Raw genomic sequence first — 11,024 nt, forward strand, 5'->3', positions numbered from 1 at the left:
TCCCGCTCTCAACAGAAGGTACCAAGAGGAACAGGAATTAACGTCCCATCCAACGGACGGTGTGCTACACTGAAAGCGCGAAACACTCAAGCCGGGATCGGAAGATTTGAATCATATGCTTCTAGCGGGTGTGAACTCGGGCCTCGAGGAAAAGAAGCAAATGGTAGCCATCAGGCCAACCCAATCCCGGACTTCTTCTGAAAGTAAGCAAGCTCGTGGCGTTACGGTCTCGCCGCTATGACAACAGGATTGAATCCAGTGAGATAAGAGGTCACTCATCGGGCCATGCTGATGAGCCACGGTCTGATTTGGGGCATGAGGGGGATTGATTACATGGAGGAGACCAGTCCTTCCCGTTGAAGTTTGATGTTAGTGTCCAATTCGGGCGCATTTTCATTGGTCTCCAAAAATGTCCGCAATGGGGTGATTAGTCCAAACCCATCCGTTTATTCTCAACTACATTAAGTAATTTAAACGGGAGGAAAACTACTGAAAAGTTAAGAATTTGAAAAACTAGGTACATGAACATGAATGTAAATTTTGGCTAACTAATTATTATTTCTCCGTTAAATTCGGAAAACTGCCCTCGTCATCGACGCGAATGGTGAGTTTGGTAAACCCATTTAATTGCGTGGTGAGTGACAAAAAATCTAGAGGCTCAATGGTGAATGGTGAATAGAGGCTCGTATTAATCGCGGGGGAGAGCTTGAAGATTTTTTTTTTCAATCACAGGAAAAATGCTAAATATCTAATGGGAAAAGCAAAGACCCACGATCCCTTGAAATAGCACTGCTCCTCCTCAATGCGCTTGACCGCATGACCAGGTGTGACGCCTCCGTGGCGAGAGTTGGCTGTGGGAAGGGGAGAAGGGGGAAGTAATCAATCTAGTAGACACGCAAATGAAGTGCAGGCAACGGAGAATGATTGAGTTTTAGGAGTTTCAAGCTATTTGTTTCTATTCCGTATCAATTTTAACGCTTATGCAAGAAGAGGGCATTCAAGGCGAGGACGCCTACCTCCGGCTATCGTAAAGTGCGGCCAGTATTCTCATATTTTTTTTTTGTTTTAGTTACAGGCAAACGTTGACAATTGCTTACTCTATTTAAAATGAATATTTCCATGCGATAGCACACCTGTTTGGGTTACATAAAAAAAGGCAAAAAAACGAGCGGATGAGAGGTAGGCGTGCGTCATTTTAACTTCATACTTTGAGTTCAAACGCGTTAAAAGGAGCTCGGACTAGTCGACCTAAGGGCCATCCGAGTAATTTACGCGATCGAAATTCAGCCTAGAACCCTAATAAGTTCGTATACTACACGTAAAAGTTATTTTTCCTCAGCATTGCATGGAATTCAATTTAATTTTTGTCTGCCTTTCTTAAAATTTTTACGTCCATTAAACAGTCTTTCAGCTGTTCGGTAGCATTTAAAACATGGACGCACTCACGGGTGTTGCGTCGGAAGAAGGTTGAGAATTCCCATGCACGGCGGGAAGGGGGGGAACACAAACTAGAATAAGTGCTGCATAAAGAGAACACCAAAATAAAATTTAAAAAAATCAGCGAAAATGCCGTAAAAATGGGGGTTACGAGGGTTTAGAACCTGAAAGTAAAACTGATAAGCATTGCTTCTTTGCTACTATCTACTTCACCAAAATCGTTTCAAGTGGGCCTCCGTTCATTATTCTCCCGTTTTATGGAAATTACATAGAAAGGATTACTAATATTTTCTTATTTTACTTCAACACGAAAGGCCTTTACAGCAGGGGTACATAACGAACAAAAAGTTAGGAAGCTTACAAACACCCATGTCCAAAATAGGGGCAACCTACCCAGGTGAGACTCAAACCTGCGACCTTCGATTTCGCGGCGAGGTTTTTACCCCGCGGCCACTATGGCTAATGAATAACTCTGCATATTTCCACATCACCATGACTAATCAATTCCCTCTTGATGTGCTCGCCATTCACGAGAATTTTAATTGAAAGCAGCCAATTAAAATAAGACCATTTAAAACTTTATAACGTTGACGCGATATGTAATTGACACACATTAGTACTAATGCAGCTAAACCAATGAATGCCATAACAACGAAAAGACCAATTGATACTTAGAAACGCAATATCCAGGATATATGGCGATTAGAACCAAGTATCATGCATGTTAATTACCTCAAAATAATTAGCTCTTTTGGACATAGTTTTAATGTAGAGTCACTTTCAAAAGTCTGTCCCAACGGCTAGCACGAGCAACTTCGTTTTCCGCTGAGATCGAACTTAGGGTTGCCTATGCATTGGTAGGGCCAGTTTCAATTACTCTCAAATAGGCATTCATTCTATTCTTAAATTCTTCCCTTCCCCGACTTCCGGTGCCAGAACAAAAGGCGAAGCATAGCTTCTCACCCTTATTCTGAGATAGATAGTCAGTAGTACCTTATGCTCAAAAACAGCGATAGGTATTTGCGTCGCAACGCACATATAAGGCCGAAGCGGAAATCGGAATTCACGTTTGAGGAGTATTCTGAAAGTTTCCTTTGAAATAAACTTCTAGATTATGCTTTTAACACATAATTAGCAAACACTATCGATGCATATTGCTCTAATTGTAAAAATATTAGACACACTGATTGGCGCATCCATTATTCCCAAAACTATTTCTAGGGATACATATAATCGTACAGTTTTTTAAGTGTCTCTTCACACGAGAAATCAAAGATACTTGTGTGTGTTAATTATTGTTTATCTCGTAAGTTATTTATTCAAGTCGTTACTTACATTTCCCTAAGCAAATATTTAAATAATGCTCAATATATTCCAGGTATCGGTAATTAATTTACCCGCATCTTCATGTTTATCGAATTTTCGAATGCCTTAATAGCTATCATAAATATATTTTTGATACTTAAAAAACCATCTGAAGCAATAATTACATGACTTGCCTATTTATTAACATTTGAAGGCACATTTAGTACATTTTTATCTTTGCCCCTTTCATTGAGAGGTCAAACTAAGTTTTTCCCATTTTTCGTTTTTTTTTGTGCTAGAATCAGTATGAGTTGGCGCCCGATGATATCAATCGTGCCAATTTCCTCCACATTACTATATTTATTAAGGGGTTTCTCAGCAATAATAGAACTTACACTCAAATAATGAATACCTTGAGCCAGTCTTGCAGGTGAACAAATAGTGATCATGAGTACCTGTTGATTTTTTCTGCGTAGTTAATTGAATCTGTTTATAAGCTAACAAATATACTGCTTCGGATGTAGCACTTTATGGTGCGGAAACCTTGACGACGAAGAAAGAGGGACAAGAAAAGATGAAAGGCATCCGTGATGTGAATATCAAAAAATAACTGAAAAGGTGAGGTAGACGTAGAGGAAAAGGAATGAAGAGGTGCTATCCATAGAGGAGAGATTAGAGATAGGGGGAGGGGAAGGATGAAAGTAAGGATATAGAGAGAATAATAGGGCCTAACGCGAATGGGAGTTACTGTGACATAGTGGTAAGTGCAAGTTGGGAGGGGCGAAGGCGGGATGATTCGTAAAATCTTCCATTTAATCCAACATTATCAGGATACCTTTAATATTCATTATGTACACTCCCTTTTTCATTTCAGTAGGGCAGGTAAATTATGTTTTTTCATGACCACCATGGTTGACCTACAATCACAATACCAGCAGCTCGATTCTGTAAATGTGATATGGCCGTCACAAGCGGATTTCGTCAATGTATTCACGGCTTTGACGCTGGAGCGATTCTGAAACTTTTTAGTGACGTCACTCTCACAGCCGCGTCCGTGAAAGTATTCACGCCCAAGAGGGTCCGTGGTAGCTTCGTCGCGGCAATGCGCTCTAATTTTTCATTATGAATTTACGCTGTGATTGATAATTAATAGCACATTATTCATTAATTACGATGGTGGCTATTTCATATTGTCACTTCGCATAAGTAATATCTATTAAAAACAAATAAAAGAAATGCATAAAGTTAAATTTACATTCGCGTCCTATTTAAATTGATTGGCGTTCATTGCGATTGAAGTTGGTGGGAAGTTAAACCTTGCGCTGAGGGTTTGACAATTATCTTATATTTGTACATCTTCTAGAATGTACAAGTAAAATACTCACAACTTAATGTTCATATTAATTTGGAGTAGAACCAACGGTAAAAGTATTGTGCGGTATTGAATGTTAACAGATTTATTTAATATTTATTTCGTAAGTTCAAGCCTTCGATTTGTTTTCATTAACGAGAATGGAGGCTCTTTACATGCCTCCGCTACTTTTGCATGAGCATCAATGTCGACGGAGGCAATAGATGCACATACTTCGACGGCAGATACGCGATATCAACAATCCCTTCGAGACGCGAGATTGGCGATGGATCACTGAGTTCACACCACGATTAATTCGTAGACGTTTAGATGGCTTGCCGGGGCATACTTTAGTACGTTAAGATAAACATTGATCATCTATTCCATCTCTTCCATGCATTATTGCTGCCGTTCAGTAACACGACCAACATGATTCGTTTTTCTGTTGACATAATAGAAATACTAAGACATGTAAACATCTCGTCCTTTAGCAGAAACTGTTAATAATCTACTCGTATTCGCGCCAGAAACATTTTAATCAGTATAAATCGTGAATAGTGGCATGTGCTTGCACAATCAGACATATGTATACGCACCACAGCGCATTTAAAATTATGTACTGAAATGATGAGAACAGCTCAAACTCATACGAGAGTGAACCATTATTAAATAATAAAATAACACTTGTTCTCATTCCGCGTAAGCATTAGCTCCATATCATGAGGAAATTAGAGCTAATTGTGCAATTACGAGCCCGCTACGTGATAACTGACTTTGATACGCAGCACTTGACAACATATAAAAGAGGGAATATACAGTTTATAGCTATTAACTAATTAAGCAACCGTAACTTATCATCAATAGGTACTTTTAAAAGAAAAGACCTCACTCAAAATTGAGTAAAGAAGTATTATTTACGTTGGGAGTGAATATTCCACGGCATTGTATATGTTTCTCTATGGTAACTGAAGTTGCAGTTGGCCGCTGAAGTACGTTTGTGTCGGAGATTCTGATTCGTTCCTCGCATCCGCACAGCTACCAACATAAGAAACTGAAGTGATCGTTCGCAATCCGTCAAACATCTCACGACACAGGCTTACAGGATCGCTTGAACGTCTTTCACGGTGAGAGGCGTGAGAACTCCACTGTGGTTCGAACCACGCGAAGCACAGGTATGACATTTACAGAATCGAGCTGCAGGCTTATGTTTATCGCACTATTTCTTAAAAAGCACTGAACAATACTGATGTACGAGTATTCCCCAGAATGAAAAGGACAACATATCCAGCTACGCATTGTGGTATAAAAGCCTGCCACTTTTCTCATAGCCCATAAATATCTCACTATTTATTTCAGTGAAAAATTATATGTATCTTAAAAGCAATTAAAGGCAATTCGATTGCTCATCCGAAAAATATAATGTAAAAATTACCTTTTCTCACAAAACAATTGTCCTGACGGCAGTTATTACCAGGTAAAAATTAAAATACTTCTAATTTTCTATTTACAGAATGGGAATAAGTTGCAGTATTTAAAATGTTGGCAACACTTGTTCCAAATAAACAAACCTCGGGAATAACGGCAATGTCACTTTTTAAAATTGAAACAAATGAGTGAAAACCCTTTACCGCCAACACGGGTGAACGCAAGCATGGATGGTAACTATGACACAAATGCCAATATTAACATTGGCGTATATATTTACGTGTTCTTCACATGACGATGTGGAGAAAAAATATTCGATTATTATGCTCGAAGTGCTCCGAAAATCTTATTTGTACTAAATATGCTGTCTAAGTATACCAAACGAATAATATGTTCCTCTCTTCCTCGCGGGGTTGGTTACTTGCCGGAAAAACCCTTAATTTTTTCTCCGCTTTCTTCGATGGTGGAATTGTTTGACTTTGGGGGGGGGGGGGGAGGGGAGCTCACGGGGCCTTCCTACCTCTGAAATCGCGCTTGGTGCTCTTGGCGAGGGTTAAAGTAGTCAAGTCACACCATTCACACAACCCGAATAAGTCAAATCGATCCCCAGTGGACAAGGAACGCGTAAGAAATACGCGAAGGTCGACTTCGTAGAATAATGGAGACGGCTGCGCCTGGTGTGTGGACTGACTTTTGAAAGGGACTGTACAGCATGAAAAGTAGTGAAATTTTTATTTCACGGAATACGAAAGCACTCTTATACATAAAAATATACGAGAGAAGATGAGTAGTACGGCATTTAGAGGAGAAGGACAGATGGCTAAGGTCATTTGCGCCATGAAGGAAGGGTAGAGGAAACCTGGCGTCTTCTTAGCATGCTCTCAACGAAAGGCTATAAGGGGATCTCAGCTTAACGTCTCATCCGACGGACGAACTGCTGGGATTAAAATGCTCTCCAAAAATCAACCGAGCAGGGACTGGGTATTCTGGGAAATATCTCCGTCAGGATTTGAACCCGAACTCTCGGGGTGGTACGACCGTACCTCAGTCAACACACCAAACAGATTCCCATTGGCGAAGATGACTCGGGAGATGAGAACAGTCTATCTTAAAATTTATTTCGGAAACTCTAATGCACGATTTAAGGGACGGATGGGGATGACTTGCGCGGTGCCTAGTTCTAAACTTGTTCGGTCTCCTTTCCGTCAGAATTATCTTATGCACGTGACTTGAGAACACAATGTATACCTCAAAAGCAATATTTTCCAAGAATGAGATACGAGGAAAGAGAAAGGGATCCGTGATAAGTAATGCATGCACAAGCGCCACATCGCACCGCGCCGAAATAAATCTGGTTATCCAAACATTTCTGAGCATTTTACGCACGCATGGAACCCCGCCGCAATAAAAGATAACACTGGACGTCTCTCAATAACATGATTTTATGTATACCCTCTTACAGCATAACAACTTGATTGATAGTTGGCCACAAAAAACCTCAAAAATTCACCCCCAAAAGACAAAAATAACATGCGATGCCTGCGACAAGCAACAAATATATAGCAAACACTGTTTATGATTTGATTAAAATCTCGAGAATAACTTCCCTCAACCACTGATTCCACCCGAACATATGTTTTAAATGGTGAGGTGAACCATATACGTGTACATTTCACATTTTCGGGGCTCTTGCCTTCCCCGGGACCATGTTGCACATGGTATTTTTGATGGGTTGACCGAAGGATTTGCCCAGGATTTGAACCCAATATCCTCGGATCATCAACCAAGCGCTATAGTCCGTAAGTAATTAGCACCCGCAAATACATAATCTTCCTTTAACTCACCTGTTTTCGGGTACTAGTGGAAATGATGTTGGCAGTTGGCTGGCCGAAACGCCTGGACGAGCGAAGCACTTCCAATCACAAACGACACGATTAGCTGACTGCGATCACATACGAGCTGCACACGTTGTACCTCGCCACGCGTTTGCAATCAACTGAGCTCCTCCGTCTCACCGACGCTTAGCTCCCAGCGCCTTGTTGTCTGGGCGACACGCGAGGATCGCAGCCAAATGGAGCCGCTAGAGTCGACTCGCACATGCGTCGCTGCTCTGGCATTCGACGGGGCGTCGACTCGCGCGGAAGCGCGGCTCGCTCAATGCTACGAATCGAATGGCATCGAAGCGAGTACCTTGTCGTGAGAACTAGTTTCTCATCCCTTATCTTTGGATATCAGCGGGACGAATGAAAGCTGCAGAGGTCTTAGCTGCATTCTGAATTTTAGTCCAAGTTTTGATGACGTCATAGATTTAGGGAAAGAGTAATGGGTCGAGTAGGTCGTTTCAGTGATGTCGATCACCGTTCATCATTCACTTGAGTGAGTCATTCGCGAATGGTCGATCATCGGTCACTATACTGATTGAAATAGATCAATCACGACCGACTTGGGTTGTGAAGGATTGACGACCGATATAATGACATCGCTCGCGAACGGTCGACAAACTAAATTGGTGGCGAACGACCAAAAAGTTGGTGTCGTTCGTATGAGCGATCCCGTTCATTAATCAATCACACAAAAGATCCCAATCGCGCATGTCGGTCGCTCATGACCAACACACATAAAATACGGGTATCGTTCGAAAGTTCAATGAGTAACTAACTATATACGACGCGCGAGTAACGGCTCACTTCGAACAAGAACGGTTCATTTCCATCGTTTCACCTCGAGCGTAGAATGTCTCGTTGAAAGATTCATGTGAAGATCCTAAAGCCCTTCCCGTGTGTTCATTTTCATTTAAAAATTCGTAATGAGCCGCCTGTTTAGTTTCCGCGACTATGGAATATAAAACCGATATCTTTCTATTCAAAGCCAATATCTTTCAAGAGCCGGTAGCGATCCTGCTTCAGGGAAACGGTGGAAGTCTTCCAACCTCGCGGGGGTTCACAGGCCACTGGCTTTATTGCTCTGCGCTATCTCAGAATGGGTTGAATTTTCAGTTAAAAGAAAGCAATGGGATCTCACCAAGGCCTGAGTTATATAAATAAATATTTAAAGATATTAAAATACTCAATTGAAACATTTGGGAATCCAACGCTGAGTTGTGACTATTGGCGATGCTTAGTTTTCCTACAAAAAAGTTATATATCGCCCAATATGAAATGTTAATGCACTGCACACAACACAAATATCACGATATTATCGTAATATAGCATCAGACCAAAAACGTCGCCCTATAGAAAGAATGTGCCGATATATCACCCAATAAAGATACTGTACATTGTGATACTTTCATCGTCTCGATATTAGCAATCTAATGCGCTGATCATCGATATTAAAAATATTCTATTCTTACGTTGAATTTTAAATATCATCTAGGCCTAGTCTTGCCATGATTAGCTCAACGAATTAGGATAGGTTTAAAAGAATCGGAAAGTGTAAATCTCATGCCATAGAGTCGACTACATTACTATGAATGTTATCTGGAAGTCAATATATCAAGACTAAAGGAACCAATTTTCTATTAATGAGAATGAGCATCGATTTTCCTTTTGGTGTGTGAGAGAAATATTTTAATAGTCTGAGATCTTCTGAAGAAGTTATAGCTTGAATAATCGATTCGGTAGGCATTCGTTCAATCATTTGCCACATAATTTAATCAAACGAACGGAATGTGAACGAGTTCTCAAATAATGGAATTGAAGCTTTTCTAACGCGCCCTGAATGACCTTAGAAGGAAAAAAGAACACTGCCTATCTAAAGGCCGTAATATACACGGTGAATGATCATGCGAAAAATCATGCTGAATGATCACGTGATCATTCACAGGATCATGCGAGCAAAATAGAACATGTTCTAATTTTCGCTGAATGATCATGAGCATGATCATGCTGAATGATCATGCGAACGAAATCATTCGCCGTGTATAGCGGCCTTAAGGAATTCTCTCTTTTTGCCTTTCTGAAAGCCAAAGCTATGCATATTTCATTCCACAAAATCTAATACGGTCTTTCTGAAGCATTCGCAACTCGCTTGCGATGACTCACCTATAATGGTATCGCTGGTGAGGCAAATTAAATATTAAGAGTATTCCGTTGTAAAATTGTTGGATATATTGAAATGACAAGCCTTGGGTAGTGAAAATTCCACCCGGGTGGAATTCGATTCCGCGGCCTTGCCGCTGCCGTACACCGTGAACGGCAACGAGGGGGCTTAGATGGTTGTGAAAAAGTAGAAGGTGAATGCGCATCGAATGAACATGGCGCTGCAATATGCTCTCAATCGGTATGGGATTGAACACCCTCTCAGACAGAACGTACGAAATTTCAGTTGAATAAAAGATATTAAAGTCTGTTTGCGTCGGGAAAGATTCCATAGTTGTATCTCGGCGATATATAACGATCAGTTGTTGAAAAAAAACGAAACATATAATTATGTTTCTCCAGCATTTTGTGAGCGTGATATATATTTCTGTGATTGCTATTCAATAGCATCTCCTGGCTGCTGAAAAAATATCATAAAGATTATCGAATCCTCAACCGATATTAATCATGACCGAGAAAGGAATGAGAGATTTATAAGACAACCCTTTCAAATTCATTCATTGGAAGTTATTTTGAATCGGATATCTGTATCGCTCGGAATGTTTACAAGCAAAACCAATCAACTGTGTCTCGATGCTCTCACTTCTTTACCAACACGCGATGACGGGGAAATACACCACTCACAGTAATCAGCCATTATCTTGGCTCAAGTTCCAATCTGGGAAAATTTCCCTTCAAATCCGAAACGATAAGCCCATGTCTTGCCTCTCGAGACGAAACGAAGAAAAAATCTGTAAAGAATGTTTCCATATTTTCATCACGCTTTCAGGACACTCCGACTGGCTGCACAAGGCCTTCTGCAAACAAAATCCCGATAACAATGAAGCAAATTTCGTGTGGACGTAAGCAGTCGGATGTGCCGCCAACATATCTAATGATAACTGCACGAGTATTGAATATCTCTTTTTAGCATTTTGGGGGCGGCCAAAAGTAGTTTTCTTTAGACAACTAGCGATATGGGCTTTAAAAAACATGGTTCGCACTTAAAAAACGGAGTGTTCCCAACCACATTCTCATGAATACGGCTAATGCATTGTTATAAGCAAAATTTAATCAGTGAACTCAGTATTTACGAGCAGATAGAACAGGAAAACTTCTTCCACCTGAAATGAGGTTTATTCGTGAGTTTCGAAGATGAAATATGGAAAGAGTAATCCTCGTAAAAACCACTCTTCTCTAGCTTGTAAACTCCAAATTTTGCAGTAAAAATCATACAAATATTATGTTTTTTTTTCTGGGAAAATTGAAAGATACAGGCAGGGTAAATCACAAAAACTTCGTCCTAAACAATATTTGACGCCCAGTCCTCTCAAAATCTAACATAGGTTACAAAAGGTCATAATGATGACGCATACCGTAGCAGCGTGCGAACATGAAAGCACATTTTTCTTATTTCTATCAAAACA

General features: G+C 40.4%; 1 protein-coding gene across 1 annotated transcript in view; it reads right to left on the reverse strand.

Annotated features, from left to right (window-relative positions):
* The window catches only part of LOC124171857 (terminal nucleotidyltransferase 5C), a 70,270-nt gene extending 62,756 nt beyond the window's left edge, over nt 1–7,514 (reverse strand). The window contains exon 1 of the mRNA XM_046551215.1: nt 7,363–7,514. The gene's annotated coding sequence lies outside the window, so the exon portion shown is untranslated. The remainder of the gene's footprint in view (nt 1–7,362) is intronic.
* Between the last annotated feature and the right edge of the window lie 3,510 nt (nt 7,515–11,024).

Source organism: Ischnura elegans, chromosome X (genome assembly GCF_921293095.1).
Source record: "Ischnura elegans chromosome X, ioIscEleg1.1, whole genome shotgun sequence".
Lineage (NCBI taxonomy): Eukaryota > Metazoa > Arthropoda > Insecta > Odonata > Coenagrionidae > Ischnura > Ischnura elegans.